This window comes from Cygnus olor, chromosome Z, assembly GCF_009769625.2.
Source record: "Cygnus olor isolate bCygOlo1 chromosome Z, bCygOlo1.pri.v2, whole genome shotgun sequence".
Classification (NCBI taxonomy): Eukaryota; Metazoa; Chordata; class Aves; order Anseriformes; family Anatidae; genus Cygnus; species Cygnus olor.
The window spans coordinates 65,498,863-65,524,311 of record NC_049198.1 but is presented as its reverse complement, the minus strand read 5'-3'; the positions used below and the strand labels follow the sequence as shown (position 1 = coordinate 65,524,311).

General features: G+C 40.0%; 1 long non-coding RNA gene across 2 annotated transcripts; it reads right to left on the bottom strand.

Moving 5' to 3' along the window:
* Positions 1-2,836: 2,836 nt before the first annotated feature.
* On the bottom strand, positions 2,837-17,226 carry LOC121062169. 2 transcript variants are annotated; one of them, XR_005815443.1, is made up of 5 exons: positions 16,845-17,226; positions 16,641-16,720; positions 11,528-11,756; positions 4,529-4,694; positions 2,837-4,444 (listed from the first exon to the last, which is right to left on the bottom strand). It is a non-coding gene; the product is annotated as an uncharacterized LOC121062169 (long non-coding RNA). The 2 variants fall into 2 exon arrangements; XR_005815444.1 differs by having other exon boundaries at positions 4,591-4,694.
* Positions 17,227-25,449: the final 8,223 nt, after the last annotated feature.

The window sequence follows — 25,449 nt, the reverse complement described above, 5'->3', positions numbered from 1 at the left end:
GAGCTGTCAAGGAACCAGCCAAAAAGAAACTGAAATTATCTTTTTGGAAATTAACTAAACAGCGAAAAAAAAAAAAAAAGTAAAGATTATGTCACACTGTCCTTTTTGCAGGATGTAAGGCTTGAAGAAAACCTGCAAGTACAGCACATCTCACTGAAACAAAACCAAACAACCAAACAACAACAACAAAAACAACCACCAAGCCTGAAGCATTTGACTACAACACCAGTTACAGTTATTCTGTACTAGAAGAAGCTAAAGCCTAACATCAGTACCAAATGTGTCCTGTGGTGAATTATAAGGTGAGTGGCAGTCATTTCACCTTAGCTAACACATCCACTGAGTTATTTCAGGGCATCTAAATTGGGAATTTTTTTTGCTGGGGCTACCTTCCTGTAGTCAGAGTAGTTCAGCTCCTCAAAACAGAATTTTTGAAAGCACTTAAAGAGTTAAGGGAATCAGAGAATTGGAGAGTATCTGATTTGGAAGGGATCCACAAGGATCATCGAGTCCAGCTACTGGGTTCCCAAAGAACTACCTCCCCCCCCAAAAAAAAAAGAAAAAAATCAGACCATGTTCAAACACTTCTTGAACTCCAGCGGACTCAGTGCCATGACCACTGTCCTGGGGAGCCTGTCCCTGTGCCCAGCCATCCTCTTGGTGAAGAAGTGGTTCCTCCTTAAAAGAAGCTGTGCCTGCAGGTAAGGTATGACTTCAAGAGCACTGCAAGCTCAGTGTCTATTCATTATTTATTAAAAATGTATTATTATTTTTTTTAAAGGAAAAAAAAAGCATAATAAGGGGGAAGGAGGGAGAGTGGGTAAGAAGAGGGACCCTTCAATCTTTCAGATCCTTCACATATAATCCAAGCATGCATGTGGATTTTTATCTCCTTAATTAAGCAATTAATTCATATCAGCAGAATCAAGCCTTCAGTGCGTATTACCATTACATTCAGCACAGAGCGCATAAACCTTTACATTAGAGAAATCTATGCGGACCTGTAGGTCCCCGATACGTGTAGACAAACCCTGCCATGAAATTCGGGAAGGCAGCTTGCACCAGGAGGGCTGCCCCCCTGCAGCGGGCTCACTCCTTTGATTAGGACGAGAACTGCCAACATCTGCCCTGTCTCCTGGAAATGTTGTTAGCAGGCCCTCACACCAACGCTCCTCTCCTTTCCTCTTGTTCCCGTGTGGGCGTTTGGGCAAAACAGGAAAGGAGCAGCACATGCCTGTTTACAGTAATCATTACCAGGAACTAAGGGATAAAACTGTTTCAAATGTCATTAACTAAGCACGTACTGTTAGAGGGAGCGGGCTGGAAGGCACAGAAATCACTCTTTTAACTGTTTCTGAGGTTCCCAGGCTGAGCCCAGGATGGATGATTTTGCAGGAGGTTTACCGGCACCATCTAGCGTTGGCACTTGAAAAATGCACGACGTGGCACAACCCGGCGAAAAGTCCTTGGGGACCCCCATCACTGCTCTGGTAGCAGCTAAAAAGGTGCGAGGAAGATGTACAGACTTCGCTACTACATCGTTCATCAGGATAAGGCATAAAGTAAGCAACCGAGATGACAATAAAGGGCATGTCGTGGAGCCCATCTTTCCAGGAAATGAGGTACAACATGGTGACAGCTTCAGAAAATTGGGCAGCTGACACACTCGGACACCTTTACTGTGCTGAGCTTTGCACTCCAGACTAGTCTTGCTGAAGCCAGTGGTTCCAGGAATTTTATCTCCACTTTATTTATATTGCTTAGACATAACGAAGCAAGGAGAAGGTTTGTTTTCATAACTTTTTAAGACTGAGTATTAGAACAATATCTGAACACACACAGGTTTTGCAGGTGAGTCTTTCATGAGCAGCATATTTCATATGAGCACCTGTGCACACAGCAGCCACCATCATGGCAAGAAAGAGGTCTTTTTCCCAATTCCAGTCCCCCAGCCACCAGATAACAGGTCTGGCAGTATCACTGTGTCCTTTACAGTGAACTCAGCAATTTGGAACTCAGGGTCCAAAATCAAAAATAAGACAGCATTATACATTATTACATCTTTCACCAAGAGATTTGTGATCACTTCCAGGCACTCTTAGAACTGATATTCGGAGTTATAGTCTTGGCACAAGCCTTCACCAACAGGTAACCTAGCCAGAGGTAAGACTGATTTGCCCTGTGTCTGCAGGAATCAATGTGAGGTATTCAAAAGTGCACAGACGGGGCCAAGAGACTGTATTGAGCCAAACAGGAAAAGTCATAGGCAAATGCATGGGCAAGTATTTTTTTAGCAGCTAAATAAAATAATAAACGAGTGTTATTCTTTCACATTCTATATATACATTTACAATTACTTCCTGCATAATTCGACTAATACCTTATCACAGATCTTTAATCATATTTCAAGATAGAGAACTCAGAACTCAAACATAAGGAGAAAAGTTCATACTATGATTAACTCCATTCTAGTCTGATTTACTAAGGGTAACTTAGCCCATTGTTCGCAAAATTTGCCAACAATTAGTCATTTAATATTTGCTAGTTTTATTCTTAAGTAGATAAGTGAGCATTTCCTCTCTAACATTTAACATATTTCAAGCAGACTGTGATGAATCCCAGGCCTTATGAGGATTTCCATCTAGAGTGAAAGTTGCTATCTTTCTTTCATCTTAAAATCCCTTGTCTTTTAAAAAGTTGGATGTGATTATAAATGTTTGTGTGCTGTTCAGGGGAAGAAAAGGTTGATCAAAATATGAAAATAAAAGAGATTATAAAAAATAAAGAGGTTATAACGGCAGAATCAATGAGAAAATCTGAGCACAAAATGGTTAAAACAAAATTATTGAACTTTTAACTCAGGCTGTTTTGCTGAAAGATAAAAACACGAATTATCATCATAAAGGTCTATTGATGAGTGCTTGAAAGAAGTGCAGATATTTTCCTCTGCTATAATAATGAAGTCTAATATAGTCTGCAGACATAAACTTTTTGCTCATAGTGCTTAGTGGAAAACTTAGTGCTTCTGTGAGGTTTTGCATGGTTTTCAGATTGACCACAAACTTCCTTATACTGCTGAAAAACTGAAAGATAATGATTATGACCAATTATGCATGCATGCAAAAGGATTTTTTTTAACTTGATATCAACATATGATAAGACTCATATATATATATATATATATATATATATATATAAAAGAAGAAGGCCAAGTTTGAAGTTAGCAGGGAGTAAATGCCGTGTGGTGCTACACACTTCCTTACTTTTGGAGATGTGGTCATGCTCATCCACATCACACTTCGGTGGTAAATGTATAAATGTATTTTTTTCTTTCCTATTGCTATAGAAAGTACAGTTACAAAATTACTGTTTTCCATTCCTTTTTCTCCATCACTCCCTGGAGCACAGTAAATATCAGTGTGTTAAGCTCTGTTATGAATGCTAGTCTAACAACACATTTTGAAAAATATACAAAATATTACTTTCTGCTTGTGTTCCTCCCACTTCTATCACTTTAATAATTCTATTTATGGCCACTCATTTGCTTAAGCTTTTAAATACAGTGAAGAAGCCGGAGACATCCATCAACATGTAAAACACTTTGATCCTTGTTTTTCTGCATCAGACTGGGAAATCCCCATGAATAATAAGAAAGGAAATCTAGGGGGTTTCCCTGAAGATCAACAGACTCTCTGAGCGTCTTCCAAAGCACTGTGCAGCAGGAGCGCTAACAATTGAGCTGGGAACTGTGTATGTGAGTAGGAATGGTTCAGTGGGTATGTGTAGGCTAAGCTTTTGCAGGAAACAAATAGTAACGAAGACTTATCTCTTCAAGTAAGATGTTTTCTCTTCCCTTGCTCTCCATTACATCCAGGAAACAAAGAACCACAGAGAACATTTAAGTGGCTTTCAGCATTGCATGAGGCAAGTAAGTGGCTGGAACAGATGGATAAAACATTCAAAATAATCATCACTTCACTGAAAAAAAGAAGTAGTGCAGGGACAAAAACTATTCAAAAGTCACGAGTAAATTCATCAAAGTGTGTCTGAAGAAAAAAAAAAAAAAAAAAGCTTAGGAAGATTTTTAAGATATCACAACTATTTGTTTTCCAGCATTACCCAAACTGAAAATTATACCATTTAGAAAAGTTCAGTATTTATTCACCTTTATCAAAACATAACACTTTTACTCCAACTTCTGAAAATGCAGTTGATTGAGAATGGGACCTAATTTACAAACAGAAAAAAAAAAAAAAAAGAAATATAGGGTTAAATAATCTAGAAATGATGAGGAGATGAGTTGTCAGTGTAGAATATGTAAAATGTTTGGTTTGAGGGAGAACAAATAAATCTGGGCGTAGTTCTTGGTTTGCTTTGCAGAAAGCTGTTCTGCTTCAGGCTGACTTCAGCTGATTTCTATTCTTTGTTCAACCAGGAGTTCTTCCTGTTTAGAGAGCATAACAAAACTGAATTTAACATGTTAGTCTGTAATAACCTCTCTAATTACAATTCAAAATGTTGCACACACCTAAGTGCAAGGATCCACATCCCTAAGAGGAGATACCACTGATTTTGCTGCATCTTCCTCACCTCAAGCACCACAAGATCTGGATGCACTTCAGGCTCCCGCTGAAATCCATGCAGCCTCCACCAGGCCACATACGTCTGCATTTCAAACAGACCTTGTCTTTTCCCTGAAAAGGTATAATATTGCTGAGTAAAGTGAGGGGATGAAGTTGTCTCATACTACTGGGAGGCACGCAGTATCTGATAAGAGCAATAAAAAACCTATATGTTACAGACGAGCTGCCCTGAAAACAAGAATAAATGAGGAAGCAAAGCATGGCATCATACAAAAGATTATTTGTCATAGTGCTATTTGAGGACTTGTGCCAGTAAATACTGCCAGTAGAAAAACTAATGTGATGGGTAAAAAAGAATTCATTGTGCTTTGCCCAGCTTCACCAACACCAAACACAGGTCAAATGCAGATGCCACAACATTCAGGTCATGAACAATGAAATACAGCAATACCTTGTTTTTCTAGTGCTTCCACCTAAAATGTCAATGTTAATGTACATATTTTCTATTGGTAAATACAGAGCCCCTGACTGGTCAGTGATAACTGTGTCTCAGCTCTGATCCTAGTATCGTTTTCTTATCCTACATTAAGCAGACCTTGGATAAAATGGAGAGTAATTATTGGAACACAAATATGTCTTCTTCTTCTGTCTGAAGGTCAAACTCATCACATCTTTCTCTTCCTGCCCTCATACATGCCATTTTGTGCAATACCACATGTGCAAGGATGTTGTGAGAGCAGCTTCTGAATCAGGATCCCCCAGGAAATTGCATAGAGACATGCCCCATTTCTGGACCTAACAGAGACGTGAAAAACATGCAGAACATCCGTCTTCATGTTAGTGTAGGTCTTAGACTGCTCAGAGACACAGCCCATGGTTCCTAATAACTTTCAGGTAAAAATATACAAGAAATGTGTAGAATTGGTGCTAGAGCACATAACACACTATTTAAGTAGTGACTCCTAGTTCTCACTTTAGCTACCAATATAATTTTTTGGACCTAGCAACAAGTTCCTTCCACTTCCTACACTGGAGGGAAAGAAAAAAAAAGAAAAAAAAAAAGGTTGTAAATGTTGTAAAGGCAAAATCAATGGGAAAATCTGAGAACAAAGGAAGAAAGGGATTGAAGAACATTTAGTGTTTAATATTTATTGAACATTTAGCTCTGTCTCTCTTGTTCTCTTGTTTTACTGGAAAACAGTGCTTCAGGACACAACAAAAACATATAAATTTATGCAGTTCTAGATTGATATAAGAGACAAAAATTGATGGTTATTAATCTAACACACTGCAGGTGTTTTTCCAGTATTTCATCTTTTAATTTGTTGCACTACCCTACTTAGAATTTCCTTAATCAATCATCTCTTTTATGTTCCTTTCACATGCATGTTTCTTTCTCTCTCTGAATTTATCTCCATGAAAGTCTGCTTTGTTTTCCTGACTTCCAAGGGTAGTGATCACTAACACCTAAGTTAGTGATAAGATTTAAATCTGCTAGATTTTATTCAGTCATCTGTTGCAACAATTAACAGAGCATTAATAGAAATGCTATGTTATTGTAAATGCTAGAAGTTCATAGACTTAAAGGACACATCCTGCATTTTTAAGCCAAGTGACTGACCTAATTGGTATCATCTTTACACACCTCCAATCCTTCCCATTAATACCTTCCATGTTTGCTGTTCATAAGGATCATCTCGAACAGAAATCTACCATTGTTTACCAAGCAGCCCACAACAATTCACTTTCATATTCACCAGGCTGTTTGTCTCCCTGAAACCCATGTGCTCTCTTACATAAATTTTTGCCTCCCTCTTTACAAGGATATTGAACCATAATTTCAAGCCACGTACATCCGTACGTGCGGAAATAAGCTTGCCTTATTGTTGTTGTTGGGTCTCCTGAACGTGGAAGAATTCAGGTCTTGGGGTGTTGTTATCTTACGCTATGCAGTGGGAATTTACAAACTAACCACAACAGACTCTGATTCATCTTTCTACTGCTGAATTTCACATCCTCTCTCAAACACCTGAAAAGACCATTCTTAATCATAAAGCAAACTAATTTTTATTCAGACACCCAGGGTAAAAGTGGGAGCTTAACTATTTGCTTTCCTTCAGAATAGTCTCGTTGACTAGGTTTCTTTTCTTATGGTCAGTTTCCACTTTGTTGAATTTCCTTGCTTTCTTTCCATGCCCTCACAGAGCGGGCACGGTGCTCTCTCTGGTCTTCTCTCTAGGCGATATTTCTAGGTCACCTCTCTCATGTCTCTGGAAGCACTTAACTGCCAGCCCTCCTTTTGCTCTGTCCAATGCACAAATAAAAAGGGTGGAGATGGCTGTTGACTAGGAAGACTGGTACTTTGAGGATGCTGAAGAAATGCCTGGAGAAACAATTCAAGTGGAGCAAGGGAGGGATATCTCTGCTGCAGGTACTGGTCAGACACCTAGCAGAAAGTGTGGGAAAAAGTGGGAAAAGAAATCCATCAACTTATGAACTTGGTATGCCTAGCAGTGAGAAAGAAGATTTGATGATCATGAGAAGGGACAGATGATCCAAATCCAAGTCAAATATTCATGGCCCTATCTGCAGTAGGACCTTCTATATCAAAAGATATCCTGGTGGTCTTCAGGGATTCTCACAGGACCATGACCAAAACCAGATGAAAGTTCACTCTATGGATGAAGCTGAATTGGTACAAGAGATCAGCAAAGTCTGAAAAGGTCTTCCATTGTAATTTTTCTTTGGTAAGTGACAGAAACATCAGCCACTCTCCAGGTACACAATGACAGTAAGAAATGCAGAAATTAAATTCATCTTCTACACCCAGAGCAAGCAGTTGTGAAGGCCAGAGCAAGGTGCTCTGAATAAGAGGAGCTTTACCATTGCTTGCTTCCTTGAATTTGAGACACTCTATGATTCTGTGAAACAGAAGTAGTTATCAAGCAGTAATTTAGCTGCAACACTTAGTTTAGGAAATAAGGATGGATGGGTATGGCCTGAGGATGGCTCTCCTTTTAGATAGCTCTCTTCTTGATGCCTATCACTTCTACTGCTCATAAAGGCCTTATGGATTTTTTAAAATTGGATATCATATTGAGTTCAAAGTGTTGTATCACTGCTAATCTACACTAAAAGCCAATAGATTAAAAAAACAGAGGTATCAATACCTCAACAGAAGTACCAATACCTCAACATTATGCTGAGGTAACCTGAACCACTTGGCATCAAAAATGTAATCTACCAGCACAAGTAATGAAGTGAAAGACTGGGTTAAAACACATACACACACAGAATTTGAAGGACTTCTGTTCTTGTTGAGATTCTTACCTTTTAAAATCAGTGGGATTTTTTTATTCCTACTTGATGTTCATTTTTAATAACACACAAAAGCTAGTTTTTAAGAACTATCCCCCATCTGCAAGACATATTATGAAAAGAACCTTTATTGGTAGTGGAGTCTCATTGTGAAGGAAATACTCAAAAAAAAATGGACTTAGTGTGTCAAAGGATCACAAAATGGCAAGCATAAGAATGAACATATTAAATCTACAAAAAATGTATACATCTTCTAAACATCCCTAAAGAATTCTCCAGAAGTTCTACATGAGCTGGCAACTCATGCCACTTTTCAACTGCTAAAAATGAAACCTTACATGATGGTTTGCAACATCTTAATAACCAGCAGAAGGCCTGTGCAGTCCTGCAGTCCACTACAGGCAGGTGGATAATAATACTAATATGTACAGCAACAATAATAATATGTACAAAGCAGGTGATGTGCAATGCAATTGCTCACCACCCAGCCTGCCCCTGAGCAGCATTCCTCCCCACCCCAGCCAGCCAACCCAAATTAATTGCTCAGCATGACACCACATGGTACGGGACATCCCTTTGGCCAGTCTGGGCCAGCTGTCCTGGATGTGTCCCCTCCCAGCTCCATGTGCAGCCCCAGCTTCTTTGCTGGCAGTGCAGCTGAAAGGTCCTTGTCTCTCTGCAAGCACTGCTCTGCAACAACTAAAACTTCATGTTTTCAATGTCATTCTCATCCTAAACCCGAAATACAGCACCATACCAGCTACTAGGAGGAAAATTCACTCTATCCTAGCCAAAACCAGGACACAGCAAGACACTTGGCATCTGTAATTTTTCACGTAAGGTTTTCCCAGTAGTAGAATTCTCCCAGGGCAGAAGTATACCCTCCACAGATATTATTTCTGAGTGAAATAAGTGCTCATAAAAATATCAGTCAAGTAGAGGTGGAAGCAAAGAAGGGAATCTGTTAAAATATTTCAGCTGTTTTGGAGGGACAAATTGCAGAGCAATTCTCACTGATCTTTGAGGATGTCAACAAGGAGGCCAGTTCTGGTAAGTCATTATGGCTTGATTCCATATTTACTGAACCTCAAGCAAATATATCTGCTCACTTAAATCAGAACATCTTTTCTACTTCTTCTGAGGCATTCTGTTATTTAATTTCCTTCAATGAAATAAGTTTTGTGTAGGGAAGAAAACATCCTTTATACTTTTTTCCTGACTCCACTCAATACTGTATAGAGAATGTAAGAAAATACTTTGTGCAAAACAGGAAGGAACTCTGTATTTTGTGATTCAGAACAAATTACATGGTAATAAAATAACACAAGATCAACCACAGGCCTTTACACCCATATCAAAGGCCTTCATTTTCTAGGGCTTTCATTTTACTTGTTACTTCAGATTGCTCCAAAAAGTAAAGCAGATTGCAAAGCACTTTGTGCCAAATTCCTGGCCAATGCATGTGACACAGATGATTAGCAATAACACAGTATTTCTGAGTAGTTATAAGATTGCAAAAGTGAGCCTTATGTTTTTAGAAAAATGATGACCTACAAATGCTGTTGTACACTTCAAGTACATCAGGCTCTGTGTGCAAAGCTAAGTGTTTAGTTACAATTCCTATGGTTACTGAAGAGGACTCCAACATAGCACATGACTGGTTTTCTGTGCATGCCTTGGGAGATTTATGGAGAGTCCCCACCAGATTTAAGAATGATTCAATATCCCGTAGAAATCTGTAGAGTCCTCTGTAATGGCATCCCAAATACACAAGACCTTAGGTTAAACAGAGTTCAGCTTCATCCTTCTGGGTAATACTTCCTGCAAATTTTTGCTGTTTTCCAAATTAACCATCTTTTAAGTTTCTCCTCCCTAAATTGCTGGGTTCAGAATTGAAGCAAAACACTGACCATATGAAAGTCAACGAGTAGTCTGCCATATTTACCTCAGCTGAGAAGAATTTCACCAACTGTACTCAACTTTGTTATTATTGGTACTTTCTTGGTTGCAACTTGTTTCTTCATTGTAATTCTATTTAACCAAAGACTTTGGATGTCACCCAGAAGTTCATATAAATTATATTGTAGTTTACTTGAGACTGACCTCATTTATGTCGTACAGCCATAAAAAGCCATGGCAGTCTTTTCTGCCAACTCTCTTTTCTTTCTAAGACCAGTAGAATCTCTAATCATACTTTCTAGAAGTGATGTGGATTCTTGTTGCTATTGGTAAAGTGACTATCAAGGTAAAGGTCATGGTGAGAGCAAACATCTTTTAAGGCAGACTGCAGAAGGAAAACCAGTTATAATTTCAAATTGCAGCACACTTTACTACACGGGTAGGGCTATTGTTTTCTTATTTATATATCAGAAGACTCAAACTTAAAAGAAATAGCACACTTATATGTCACAGACTAAGTTACCTTGTTGCAAATATCTGCATAGGCATGTTTGCAAGACAGCAGTGCACAAAGCAGTTGCGTAGTCCATACCACTACAATATGGCTCAAGTTGTTTATCTCCTTCACAAAGTCATCAATATTGCTAGTGTGGTCTGTGTGGTTGGGCAGGGTACTTACATTCTGAACCTCCAACCTGGCTATTGTCTATAAAAATGTCTTTTAAACACAGAAAAGGTGTCATAAGGGTATAACTCCAAATTCAGCCTACACACACTGTAACTCATACTTCAAATATTACACAAGTCTTAGTGTTCCAAGCACTTCCTAGAACTGAGATTTTTCTCCAAGTCTTGAGAAGATCTGTTTTTGTGGGATGAAAGATCATTGAGAAGGTTACATGAATTTATTTATTCTAAATAAATTCACATGCCACAATTCTCCAATGTGTTTTTCAACATTACAGTCTTGCTGAATTAGTCAGCAGTAATTAGTTACACCAAGTTATTTTACGTTCTCCTCTCCTCTCCTCTCTTCTCCTCTCCTCTCCTCTCCTCTCCTCTCCTCTCCTCTCCTCTCCTCTCCTCTCTCCTCCTCTCCCATTTTTTTTTCTCCCCTCCCCTTTTGCCTTGACCTCCTTTTCCCCCTTTCCCTTTTCTTCCTCCTCTCTTTCCCCTTCCCTTTCCCCGTCCTCTTCCCCTTTCTTTTTTTCATTGCCAGGAAGAAGACAGTTTTCTCAAAGGGCACTTCTGCTTGCTCAGTGAGAGACCTCTCAGGCATATACACCCTAAATATGTCAGTGAGAGTGTTCTTCTCATGTTCTTTCATGAAATAGTTTGGTAATGTCTTAGAGATCCCACACAGTGATAGCTTTACTCTGGACATAAAAGCCAATTAAGCAGATTAGATAGAATTCTGCATCCTGTCCATCTATTTTTTTAACCTGTTCTGTCACAACAATCTGTCACATTAACAGGACCATTAATACATATTATATATTATATATATTATATATATATTATTATACCCCTCATTTCAGCAGGATATAAAGACACAGAGAGCAATGGCACATGCTAAGAGCCATCTCAAGAAAACATCACAAGAAATTCACATCATTTTGGGTGAAAATTTAGTCAGCTCATATGTCATTAAGGCACCAAGATAAAGGCAGTGGCAATGGACATTTTTCCTCTTTTGTGAGGCAAAATGTGCCTTGATTGCTACTAACCAGTATCAGAGAGTGGCATATGACACTGCAGCAGTTCAACACATGGACAACCATTCAGGATGGCTTTCTTGTTCTGGAGAGGTTTATTTGCTGAATCTTATTTTCTTTGGATCATAAGGAGATACTCCTATTTGCAATGCAGCAGCACTTCTGAAAAATGATATGTGTCTGTGATGCAAAGCCACACAATCCTTGTACCCTCACAAGGCCTCCAAACAAAACACCAAACCTAAAGGAGAAATTAAAAAAAAAAAGCCATCAGCAGACATTTCCTATGAAATAATGAACTTCCTTATCATTTTATTTTCAAACTGCAACTTTTGCATGATGTCTGATAATCACAGAGAGCCCTTCTCCGCTCAGGATACACAAACCACAGGATTCCGATGACTCACACCGAAAGAGCTTTTAAACACACGAAGGACGGAAGGGCATGCTGTTTCTGCATTAAAGCTTCCTGCCAAAGTCCGAAACTAAGCATACATAAATATATTTGGACAAAGTTTTAGCAACAACGAGAAATTCACCTCACTGTAACCCTTCCGGTGAGACAGTCTTGCCCATCTTATGAACTGTCCGATTGCATCCTGTTTGCCATACACTTCCCTTTTGACAATCACAGCTGAAAGCAAAATACTTGTGAAGCACAAAGGTGCTATATTGACTTCTTGATGCAAGGATGGCAATATCTCTTGTGTTCAAGAGCTGGATGTGGGGCAACTGTTGGCCAGCAGAAAGGGGGACCGTGATGATATTTTTATTGCTCTTTGACCTGTAGTTGATTATATTTTTATATGGCCATTACCACATTAAGCTCCAAAATGGTGACACTCTTGGTCTAGCGTCAAATGTACATTAAAAGCAATATGAAGCTCTCTGTTCTTAGAACTGCAAAGATAAATCCTACAGCTGTGGCAGCTTCTTTTCTCCACAGCAGAAGCACTGAACTCAATGCCCTTCACTTTATGGGAATCCTTTGGGGAAACCATAAAGAAAAATGTTTGACAAGACCTAATCTATATCAGAGTGTCACATTGTTGTCAGTAAAACCATTTGGTCTTTTTCCCAATGCTTCTCTGGGGACTCACAGTCACCTGCTGATTAACACCTAGATAGTGTTGCAGGAGAAATAATGAAGGCTGTCAGGCCACATTTTTAATCTTAAAGTGAAGGCTTAGTATCACTGACGTATTTCTTTCACTGATCTTAGGTAATTTCTCTGGCCATGGTTTGGACTTCAATGGAAATGAGTCAGCGGAAGCTCAAGCAAAATAGAGCAGATGAGTGTGACTGGTTTGCAAAACAGTAAACTTCAGATTCACACAAACACCAGAGACCAGCAAAAGACGTGCATTCTCAAATTATTTAATATTAATATTTCATATTATATTTCATATATAATAATAAATTAATATAATTATATTAATATATTAATATAATATTGTTATAATATTATTGTTTAATATTATTATTTCATATAGACAGAATGTCCTGGTGGGGAGAGAGCAGGAGGCATCCCCAGAAAGGACTGGTGTTTTTTGCAGTCAGATGATATGTATTTGTCGGGGACATCTGGGCCACTGGCAGGAAGACTGTGTGTATACAATGCAAGGATTGCAAGGTGCAGTGAGGACAAGGGAAAGGAGGTCCTACACTTCAGGAGGATGATAGCTGTCTTCCTTATCCACCCACTTCACAGCCTCATTATTATTACTATGTGGAGAGCAGATGACAACTATTTCTCTGGGGTGATGAGTACATCCAGCAGTTTACACTTTCATCACTCCCACAGGGAATTACTCCACTCATGTCCCTCCTTCTGTCAGCTGCAAATGCAGCTGATACATCTGTAAATGATACAGCTGTTTATTGTTCTTCACCTAAGATACCAATATAAAATTCAGGGAATTTTAAACCATATCACAAATATTTAATAGGCTTTCCTTTATGCCATTTTTGCCTTTAAATCCTTCAACTCCATTCTGATGCATATGAGATACCTTTATCCACATAGATCCAAGAATATTTTTTGCAAGTGCAATATAAAATCTATAAAGTGTCTTGAAAATAACATTTTATATATGTACAGTATTATTTCTGAAACATTGGATTTGTTTACTATGTTTGTACTAACCTCCCACACAAACTAATATTCCCTATATGAAAGCTTTCCTAAGAAACCAAAATCACTTCTCACTTCTCATGTAGATAACAAAAACTATGGTTGCAGAGCCAGCTAGAGCCAGCTGCTAGTTCCCAGTTTTCTATGTCCCTTTTTGTGGTTCAGAGTCTACATCATTATGTAAGCATAAGCTTAATATCAAAGACATGTGGATTTGTGCATGAACATAACAGAGAAATAGATCCTGGAAATAAAGTCAAAACACACTAGGTGTATATAATCGAATATACATTTCAGTTTTCCAGACATCTTCTTCATTGAAATAAGGCTCCTGAAACACAGTTTTGTATGACGTTCTCTTAGGTGAACATGGTTTAGATCCTAGTGTCTAAGGTGGCTGCTAAGCATTTTGGAAAAACGCACTCCAAGCAGTGAGGACATCAGTGTCAAACAAGAAGTATACATTGGGTAAATTGTCCTGGGATCCATCCCTCAGGTATTCATTATTCTTATTAACAATTAAGGTGATGAAAGAGTGAATTTCTTTCGTTCATCATAAATGAAAGTTTGACGTGATGGAGAGCATATTTAGAGTTTGGCATAACTTTGAAAAAATAAAGAAAAGGTTTGAAAACACTGTTAAATTTTTGGTAGTGACAAGTGTAAAATTCTAGATAAACAATGACAATGAAATGGCTCAAATGTGGCATGAGAAATGATAAGAGGGTTTAGTCCTGCAGAAGAACATCTGGAGGAAGGTGGTTTCTAAATTAAACAAGACAAAGTCTTACATTGCTGAAAGAAAAGTGAAGAGCTCACTCTGGGATGTCTGATTGGGTGTCTAATTTGACAGACCCAGGGAGAAATTCTGTCTGATCCACTAACACATCTTTCACCGATTTCTCTGCCCACTTTTAGCTGTCCTCTGTGAAGAAAAGTGAAATCTACCTACAAATGCATACATTATGACAGGAGATTCAGAAGAGAAAAATTAGAATGATCAGGAGGTTAGAAAACACAGCTTATAAGGAAAAACTGAAAGAACTGGAGTTGTCTACTTCAAAGAGGACAAAAGAGAGAATAGGACAAGAACAGGCTTGACAAGCTTAGGTAACCTGCAGTAAGGGAGAGGGAGGTCAGACACTGATGGCATGATTTGGACAGCTCACATCACCTGGGGAGTCTGTGAAGGCTCCCGACCAAATATTCTTGTAGGCACTACCAACAAGTAAACCTCAGTAATAACTGTCAGAAAGCATAAGATGAATAATGTTCGTTCCTGGATCTGCTCCAGAGTTTCCATTATGCCGCATGGGCACCACACCACAAAGTGGTAGAAAAGCTTTTAGTACTTCTTGAAGGTGGAGGAGAGTTTACACAAGCAAAGGTAAACTGTCAGGATATCATAAATTTGGCCAGCCTTGAAGGCAATATGCCTAGACCCTTGTCCAAAATGAGATCCTCAAAAAAGACAAAAAATATATTAAAGTAAGAAAAGCTTAGTTTTAGCAGAACTAAAACTTGAACACTTACTTTATTAATTGAGGAAACTAAACAACAAGGTCAAACAGATCTCTACACACATCTCTTCCCCTGACCATTGTGTCTCTGTAGGCAGATACTCATAACCACGGTTGGTTCCAGCCAACCCATCAACGTTTTGAGCAGCAGTAAATTCTGCCCAGTTCCATCTAGAAACAGAAAATTCCCTATTCCACTCCTCTGAGACTTGCATGTCTGGTCCCTACCTAGGCAGCAGCTACCTACTCTCCATTTACTTCTAGGAGGTTCAAACTAAACTCATCATGTCCTAACGGAACACAATATATCACTGAAAACACAGGAGCAACGTAAATGCCATCCATCACATCTTCATGTTGGAAAGCACACTAAATTAAGATTACAGACCAGGCATTTCTATAGTGTAAGGCAAAAAGGAATCACTTCAGTCATACACACTAACCTCTTCAACAAAACATCATGAAATTTCTCTACACTATTTTTTATTTGTTTAGAGCAGACTTTTTTTTTTTTTTTTTAAGGGAACAAAATTCCAAATTAAAACTTTCATCTGAAGAATCTAACACATTTTTAAATACATTGTTCCAAAGTGTAATTAGCCTGGAGGCAGAAAATCTGCATTTCATCTCTAATCTGCTTTTGTGTTGCTTGATCTGTCTTGCTCAGATGCAGAAGAACCAGAATCACTGGTTCTTCTGATACTTTCATCTGCCAGATTTAAGAGATGAAAGTCAAAGGTTTGCTTTGTGAGTGCTGACAAGCTGTGATCAAATCATCTCCCAGCTTCCTTTTTGGTAAACCAACTATTTTGTGTCTCCTAGAACAGGACATATTTTTCAAGTTGTTACTCATCCCTGTTGCTCCTCAATGAATCCTCTGTATTTTATCAGCGTTTTTAATAGTACTGCAGAAACAGCAGTATCAGTGGCAGATGCAGGAGAAAAAAAAAGAAAAAAGAAAAAAAACAAACAAAACTAAACAAACAATACGTCTGCATTTCCACTTAATACTTCCCAATAGACTTCTTACGCTATTTTTTGGCCCTGCTGTTCTGGGGGAAGCTTTCATACTACCCACAAGTATCTTATCAGGGTGATTGGTCCCCATTTAGACAATGTTGCCTACATTTTTGCTCTGAGCTAACGTACACTGTTGTATATAATTTTCTATAAAATTCAGAGTGTTAAATCCATAATACAGTCTCTACACTGTTTAGCAATTATCCAATATTTGTGTCTCATACAAACTTTAAATACTAGCCATTTTCATTTTTCTTTCTAGGTAATTTTGCTGGAAATTTCAAATATGTTAGACTTAAGCTTAATGGAATGAAATGGGAAAAGCATTTCAAGATCTGACCCCAAATTTATAAAACTGTGATAATCTGCAGGGCATTTCAAAAGTTTATTTCATTCTCCTTTGAAACAGATGTTGATTTTCATATTTTGTAGGAAACAAAGCATACTGTACCCAGCCTATGCTTCCATTTGCACCTCGGTCAGTCTTCAACATGCCGTGGGCAGGTCACAAGGTCAACAAACCCCTCGAAGCTGCAAAACAGGAAGGAATTGTAAAACAGGGTAGCAGAACCATGACTCAGGCGGATGCCAGGCCTTTGGGATGGTATGATTCACACGCCTTATTGTGCCTGCTTGCAGCGCAGCACCATCTCACCAGGGCGGAGAAACGCACTCAGCGAGCTGCCCACTTCCAGCTGCAAACAGGACATATCCGTTAATACCAACTGTAAATAACGCCTGCAGAAGGAAAGCCCCACTGAACGTCCTGTGCCCAGCCCTCTGCAGCCGGTGCCCCTGCTCCCCTGGAGCCTTTCCAGCAACTCATGTGGGCACTGTCCAGCAGCACAGTGCTCTCTGAAGGCCAGCTGCAAGTCCTGCCAGAATGCGGTGAAGACCCCACCAGAGCCTCCTTGTCCTTGCCCAACACCTGTCTGTAGAGTCCAAAACTAGCTCAGACAAATCAAAGTAAAACTCCACAGCGATTATTTTGCCCCTGCAGGAGGAGCAGCCTTGCCCCAGACTTGTGCATCTGCAAAACGTGTGGGTGAGCAACAAAGCCAAGGGGCGCCGTCTAGACGGGGAAGTCTGAACTGCTCCCAGGACTGTGTGTACTTTCTGTTAACTCCAGTGTAGCTGATAGGACTTTTTGTTTGCTTTTCTAATTCCAGAGCTCCCTTTTCCATCCGTTTACCACACTCAGAGACACTACACTCACCACTAAATCTTCCCCCAAATTGGTGGGATGTGCTGGAGGAAGCCTGTGAGGTGGGAGATGTACAGGGCACATGTCTATCAAAGGTATGGATGGTGGTAGGAGTAGAGGTCCCTTCTCCTCAGAGTGGTTTTCAGATGATAACTCTTGGCAGCATGGGTTCACCACACTGCTCCCTCACATATCAGGAGGCCCTTTCCTTTCCCCACACCCATGAGTGCACAGAGGGACCTCAGCTGCCAAACGTCTGGAGTATTTTTCCAATAAACAATAAGGATTTGTTTATGTATCTACCTTCCTCACATAGGACAAGCATCAGATCTCCACTTCAAAAAAGGTCATTGCTACAGAGCGGTGAGGCAAAGGGGTTTTGCTAAGACAGCTCGAGGAGCAAAGCCAGTCTTCGTGGAGTGTGCAGAGCAAGAAGAGGGATGTGCGATACTTGCTGTCATCAGCAAGGGGCAGAAAAGACAGCGGTGTTTTGTAGACTGCGTTATCAAGTTTAAAGCTGATGAGGAAGTGTGTGGGTGGTGAGGGGCAACAGAAGTTCCTCTTTTCACAATTACCCAACCACACCAACCTCATGAGGACAGAAGTGTCCCCATTGATATAATATTTACTCTGGAAGCCCTGCTTGTTGCACTTCTGCTCAGTGCCAACTCTTCTCCCTGGAGGTCATCTTCACCACCTCCCAAACACTTCCTCCACCTGAAAATTGTAATGTTAAGTCCACAACATAGTTAAGTAGCCAAACCCACTACTTTTTTCTTTTTTTTTCCTGCCTTTTTTTTTTTCTTTTTCCTGAATGGCATTACTTTTTCTTGTATTTTTCAGGGTCTGTAGTGTGTACTTCCTCCTCCTTCCTTCAAGGTTCCTGTATCCACAAAGATCTGTGAGAAAGAGTCCCATTAACATTGTCACATGCTTGAAGCAATTAAAAAAAATTACAGTGATATTCAGCTCTGCCTGCAATGGGCAGCTCCCTCAGCTACTAACATAGATATAAGCAACATACCTAGAGACCAATTTTTAAGACTCTCCACTCCATATCACTTGGCAAACTTGTTTGCCAGGGACGAACAGAAATTTTGAAATGGGTGACTAGTATTCACTGTCATCAGACCATACATTTCTCTACACATACAAACATGTGCTAAATATTACCATTTTTTGCTATGTCACAAAAGCACCATGCTTCACATAATTATCTTATTAGCATCTTTTGAAGTTCATTCTTTGATAAAATTAACAGTTTCAAAAGCATTGGGTTTGGGTCACTTTAAGGTTTGACTGAGCATTTGACACTATGTCTGTGTTTGAAGAGCCTCCTAATTAGTAATCAGTGTTTTGAAAATAACAGTTGACCTGTAGGTACATATTCCATAAATGGATGGGACCAAAACAAGAGATCCTTTCCATGACCTCAGGAAATAGCCTAGCCATTTCAGAAGACAGGTGGTTTCAGAAACATTTCAAGTGGATTAGGAGTTCTACCCATTGGCTCTCAAATAAGATTCAAAGAATGACCTCAATAATTTTGTCAGAAAGGAAATCAAGGACAATACCAAAAAAAGCTCACTTAATTCATGTAATCCATACTGAGAGATGGCTCTAGATTCCCATGGCCTTTATTTCAGTTTAACAATTAGACATCTGCCAGAGCCAAAGAAGAGAAAATTTTAAATGGGTAAGTAAGACTCACTGTGATCAGAGCATACATCTAGCTCTACACAGACTTTGGAATATGTTGGGTATTTTGACTAGTCAGAAAAAATGTATCAAAAAGCATTATGACTGGGATTGCCAGGGAAGGGAAGGGAAGGGAAGGGAAGGGAAGGGAAGGGAAGGGAAGGGAAGGGAAGGGAAGGGAAGGGAAGGGAAGGGAAGGGAAGGGAGGGGAGGGGAGGGGAGGGGAGGGAAGGGAAGGGAAGGGAAGGGAAGGGAAGGGAAGGGAAGGGAAGGGAAGGGAAGGGAAGGGAAGGGAAGGGAAGGGAAGGGAAGGGAAGGGAAGGGAAGGGAAGGGAAGGGAAGGGAAGGGAAGGGAAGGGAAGGGAAGGGAAGGGAAGGGAAGGGAAAGTGCAAGCATATAAACAACAACAATAATAAAAATCAAATCAAAACAATAAAAACAACAACAACAAAACCACCAAAGATCTGCTTTTCTTTAGAACTTGTCCCAAGACTTCTCATGGTGTAAGTCTATTTTATTATTTTCTGGGATACCGGGTCTGTATGTTCCATCTGATAACGATGTTTTAATAATTGTACCAAAGCACTGTGTGCCCTGTAGGAAATGCAGGTTAAAACATTTGGTATTTGCTTAGATTGTCACAAAACTGGTACAACAGCACCAGGGTCTCAGCTGATCCATATCAGATTAAATTCCAGGCTGCACAATACTTTACGTCATTTTACTCACTCCTTCTGTGGTCAGACAGGGACTGACAAGGTCTGGTACCTTCAAGGAATGGCATTAAACACAACTACATCTAGGACATAGATAGTATGTCTGGCCTGTGACTCAACTTACCCATGCCTGTTTCTTACAAAATCGAGGCTTACAGGTTGCTGTGGGTTAATGGGCTCAGTGAGAAATGATCTCATCTTTCATAAAAGCAAATGTATTGTCACAGAAAAATTTTACACACTGCAATCTGCCTTCTTTTCAGACCGATTGTCTACTCCTTATGACATCTGCTTCTAGTGCTTTGTCCAGCCTATTTTCAGCAGCTAGGTACTGAGTTCCTATCACAATGCTTATGAAACTCCTAGTGAGTCACTGTTACAGAAAACCCATCTCAATCCCCAGCCCTTCCCATGCCATGCTCCTTCCAACCACAAGCAAAGGTTGGTCCTTGGCTCACTGTAGTCTGCACCTGCCTTACATCTAGCCTTAATTTCTTCATCTTCTCCCTCTGTGTTTATATCCCTGCATCAAAAGCTGCCTCATCCCCTCCTAACCAAGCTCCTCCGTGAAGCTGGAGTTCCTCCTGCTAGCGTGGAGAGGGGCAGGAGATGAGGTGGGAGCGGTACCTCCAGGTGTAGTTTCCTGTGCCCTGGGTGCCTGTTGCAGGTGCGGTGATGGGCATGCTGCCACATGGCTGACTGCCACTGACACTCCCTTCCCCGTGGCCCCCACTTCACCCTGCCCCTGAGCTTCAGGAAGCTGAGCTTTGGTGAACTGGCAAGGTTTTCATGTTTATAACCAACCACTAGGAATCAAGTTGCTGTCTAATGGGCTGGAGCAAAAGACAGTCATTATTCTGACTGTAGCCGCAGTAACCACTTACCTGATTAACCACACAGATGAAACCTGCTTAACCAAACACCTGCCCATTTCTCTCTGCTGAAACGCATGCAGTGAGTGCTCATCCCACTACTGTGGGTTCACACAGCAGCCCTTCACTGGCACTTGTGTCACCTTGAGCTTCAGCATTTGGGGCTAAAGAGTTGTGGTGAGCTTCCTGCTGCCAACTGCCTTCCTGTGAATTAAATTTGGAGTTGCATATAGACACAGACACACACAAACAGCCCAGAGTAGGTACAAGCACAACAGAAATACACAGAATTTCTGTGAATGGCACAACTGTTTTTCCAGCCAGCATGTACAGTGGGAGTGGTAGGTCAAGTAAACACTAGCTAGTTAGTTCTCAGGCTGAATGGAAACCGTAATATGCAATGTCCAAGTTTAATTCATTCAAACAAATGCCTTGTTGCACTCAATGTATCTCATGGGTCTAGTTTTTACTACTTTAGGAAACAATATTGTACATGCTTTCTTCCTCTTCCTATGTTTTGGATTTACAATCTATTTTGGATCTAATGAGAGTCCTGGGATTTTTCTTCCTGTTACTCATAATAATTAAATACTGTTTATGTACTACAGGATGGAAAGCTTTCCAAATTACTTTTTCCTTTGATTATCAATCATTACCTGTTGGATGCTTTGTCTTTTTTTTTTTTTTTTTTCTTTTTTGGCTTTCATGACTCAGTCCTTCCTTTGTGTACATTTGGCTGCCCCTCCCTAACTTGCATGATAGGCTTACCTTTTTCTCCTATACTTTTTGGCACTTGTCCTTTAGAGCCTGCATTTTCACTGGGTACTTCTGCCTTCTCCTTGGGCAATAAAACTGTTCAAACACCCAACTGTTATCCTGTTGTTTCTGTGCATAAGCACCTCTGATTTAGCCTCTGTTCTGGACAAATTAAGTTTTGTTTCCTTTTTGATCTCGTTCCTGACATTCTTCTCAATCATTATGAATACCTTTGAACCCTCCCATATCATAGATGATATATTCAGCTTATTCTGCTCCGAATACACAAACCATTTCTTCCTTCATTCTGCTTTCATTTAGTCCACTGCCTCTGTCTTCTCTTCTCAGAGAAGACCTAATGCTAAGACAAGACAATATTTTAGGCTTATAATTTTATCCACATCTCTTCCATTAGCTCTTACCCCACTATAAAGTTTACCTGGCTTCTATTTTAAAAACTTTCTGAACACTGTTACTAATCAGTTTTTCTCTCTTATTCTGCCATTTCTTACCCATTGCACTGCCCCCCTCTCTGGTGCAACCCTGTCTTGCTCATTGATCCACAAGCATCTTTCACAGTTTAGTCCCATGTAGCTACCTCATTATGATGAGATCTGAAAAAGTGAAAGCACTGCATACATGACAGAGGACCAGTGAAACTGGACATACCAGTAAACTCTTGTATGATTTTGGCTGAAACCTTTGCCTAAATTTTCCATTTGCTCTGCATTCATTTGGGCTACAATGGCTCAACCCATGGCGTTCATCATCCCCCAGTGGTGTCACTTCTCTGGAGCCTGCCAGGGTGTAAATCACCTGCATAGCTGTTAAGGGTGGGCAGCATCCATTTACACACAGAAAAGATTTGCAGCAGGGATTATCTATCCTTTGCCATTCATTTCTGCTGTAGCAATTGCACAGGTTCCACAACAGTGTGGAGCTGTTTTAACCCAGCTAATAAAGAATATGTTTAAGTAATTCAGATTACCTCACAACTCCCCCATTTGAACCTGTGTTTCACTTAGGTGTCACTATACCCTCTTAATTCTCGGAAAAGACTCACTTGATGAGAATTGCAATTGTAAACTCCAACATTAAAGAAATTTTATTTAGATCATTCAGTCCTTACTTTTCAAATTTTTTAGATTTGTATAATCTTTTTTAATTCTTATATATGAAAACAAGACATACCTTGTATATATCTTCAAAGAGAACATAAGACCAAGGATCATGACCCATATGTGCTCCTTGGTGATGTTCAATGGCCAATTGGAACACATTGGTTATTTCCTGGATAGGGGAAAATGTTTTTGACTGAACTGCTGAACACAGGCATTTTTGTTATTTGTGCCCATTCATACAACTTTTAGCCTTGGTACCTCATAGGAAAGGGTTTCCTTGAGATTCATGACATCAGGACCCCAGTGTAAAGTGTGATTGCTAGTAATATGTCTTAAATCTTCTTTCTTTCTAAAAGATCACGCACCTAGAGGCAGAATCAAGAAAATACAAACCTGGCGTGACAAAATTTCTGAAGCCAGAGTTAGCCAAAACATCTTTATACATCATAAATAAAAATATATAGTGAAATGTGCTATGGGTGAGCACATTGAGGGGAGTTGGACTAGATGATCTCCTGAGGTCCCTTCCAACTTCAACCATTCTGTGAAACAGCAATCTAAAAATAAATGTTTTACAAGCTAAATCACAGAATACCAGCAAAAATCACCACAATTCTCATTGCCCCTCTTAATAAGTGTTCAGCAGATCCTTCCTTTTCAATTTTCGGGGACTTAGCAGATCTTCTAAATACCCTAAACTTCCTCTCTCCTCCTGACTGTTTTTTTCCACTGAAGCCTCCGGATATTTGTCTCTCAATAATGATACAAACGGATGCAGCCACCCACAGCCACAGCCTTGTGGTCAGTCTTTCAGAGTCATTCTTGTCTTCTATGAATGCCTACACGTTCGGACCCCTTTCTAATCCCATTTCCTGATTAAGTGCAATGTTAACCATGATTAGAGGGGCACTGCTAAGATTGGTCAAGGAGAAATCATGAAACATGCAGGCAAGAAAAAAATGCAGTTGATATTAAAATTCAGAAGTCACAACGCTGATAGCTGGAGGCTCAGTGTTAAAAGGAGAAATGAAAAATGTTTTCCTTACAGATGTTATGCAGAAAATTACCCTGTTTTGCCTATGTATGTCAGCTTCACATTGCTCAGAAGTTTGTTTGCGTAACCTAAGAGTGAAAGGCTTCATTAGTTCATTCATTGGTAACAGATATCAGATTTCTCAGTAAGGGTGGCCAAAAATGTACACAGTCCCACCAACACACACAGGAGCAGTGAACTTTTAGTGCCTTTGAAAAGAGGGCCATCCGCTGGAACTAATTAATCCAGAGTTTGATAAATGAATTGTGGCCACCAATTTTGTGCTGATCACTTTTCTACTTATTTCACTAACTAAAGAGCATAATAGCTGGAAATGGCTGGTAAAAGTACTCAGAGGCTGTCTTTCCAAACCCAGCAGTCTTTGGTCAAGACCAGCTCCAGGCAGATGGTAGTGCATGCTGATGTGATGTAGGCACGCTGCACGAATGCTGGTGATGACTCTGGGATGGCACCTCTTTAAGCAGAAGGGAAGGGTGACATTTACCTTTGCTGCCACTTCATTGGCCACCAGTCACTCTTAACCTCAATGGGACCTTGACCTAGGCTTTGCCACTATCGCAGCAGAATGCACTTGTTCTCCCCTCTGGAGGTTTTACCTAACATTCCTGCATCTCTATGGAAGAGAGATCCCAGGTTCAGAGGTTAAACCAGAAAACCTTGTGCCCACAGAGAAAAACAGAAGGTCGTGTCAGAAAGATTCTTACTATGCAATTTTCACCTCAAACACTTGAATGTACAAGGTTCTCCACACTGAGTCAAAGAGCCTTATTTTGAACAGACTCCACTTCCTCTGCCCTCCGCCAGGTGAAATGCAACACAAGTAAGAAGACTCTCTGCTGTCCTGCTTTTCCCTGTTCACTAAGGTCTAAACAACCAGGTGCTTTGTTAGATGTTCACACTCTTTGTGACTGAGTACAAAGGCATTTACTGTGGAAATCCCTCCCACTCTTACCTGCCCAGAGTTGTCTTACTCGCCTGTGATCACACCACAGGCACTGCAGACCTAGAGGAGCAATTGTGTGCTGAGGTCATTTGGAAAATTCTTGCTCTCCTAGCAAGTGGCAGTATGATAGCCAGCTGGCTTCTGGAAGAGGGATTTTCCCCAGATTTTCCCCCGTTGAAGGATGGAAGTAGCATCCTTTGTGACAGCCAAGAAACACAGTAAAGTGAGTTTGGAGAAAAGCTCCTTTACAGAAGTAACAGCATGCCAAAAAGACCAAAATGCATCACAGGATGGAGGGTGGTGTTCTAAATGTTGAAAAGGGCTGAGCAACAGCCTTTGCCTGGTCCATGGGAGACCTTAAAAGCAAGTAACAGAGGATTTAAACAGGTACCTGCTTACAAGCACACAGATGAAACACAGCTGGCAAGAATCCAACTGTGTATGGTTGGAAGCATAATCACTGGCTGCATGCTCATCTTATTATTTGTCTTACAAAATAGTGTAGCAGTCCTGGTTAACATTTGTTTACCTTTGCTCTGGGCGTTCTTACACATTTTCTGGGTACTATTACATATTCTCAGCAGGAAGTAGTCCCTGCTTTGAAGAGATTATAGTTCTGCCTATATGCCCAATATATTATTGAGGATGAGGCTCATTTGGCCAGAAATTTCAACAACAAAGTGAACACAAGTATTTATTCAGGTAAACTGCATGGATTCACTCTTGTGATATTCCTAACATCTTTAAGATACTGCTTGAAAACAGAGGAGGAAACTCCTTTTTCTTTGCTAGAGCTCCACAGCCAAAATAAAGAACTGTGAATGCAGTAAAAATTTGGATTGAGATGGCTTGTAATAGACATTTTATGTGTAATTTATTTCATTAAAATGTGTTT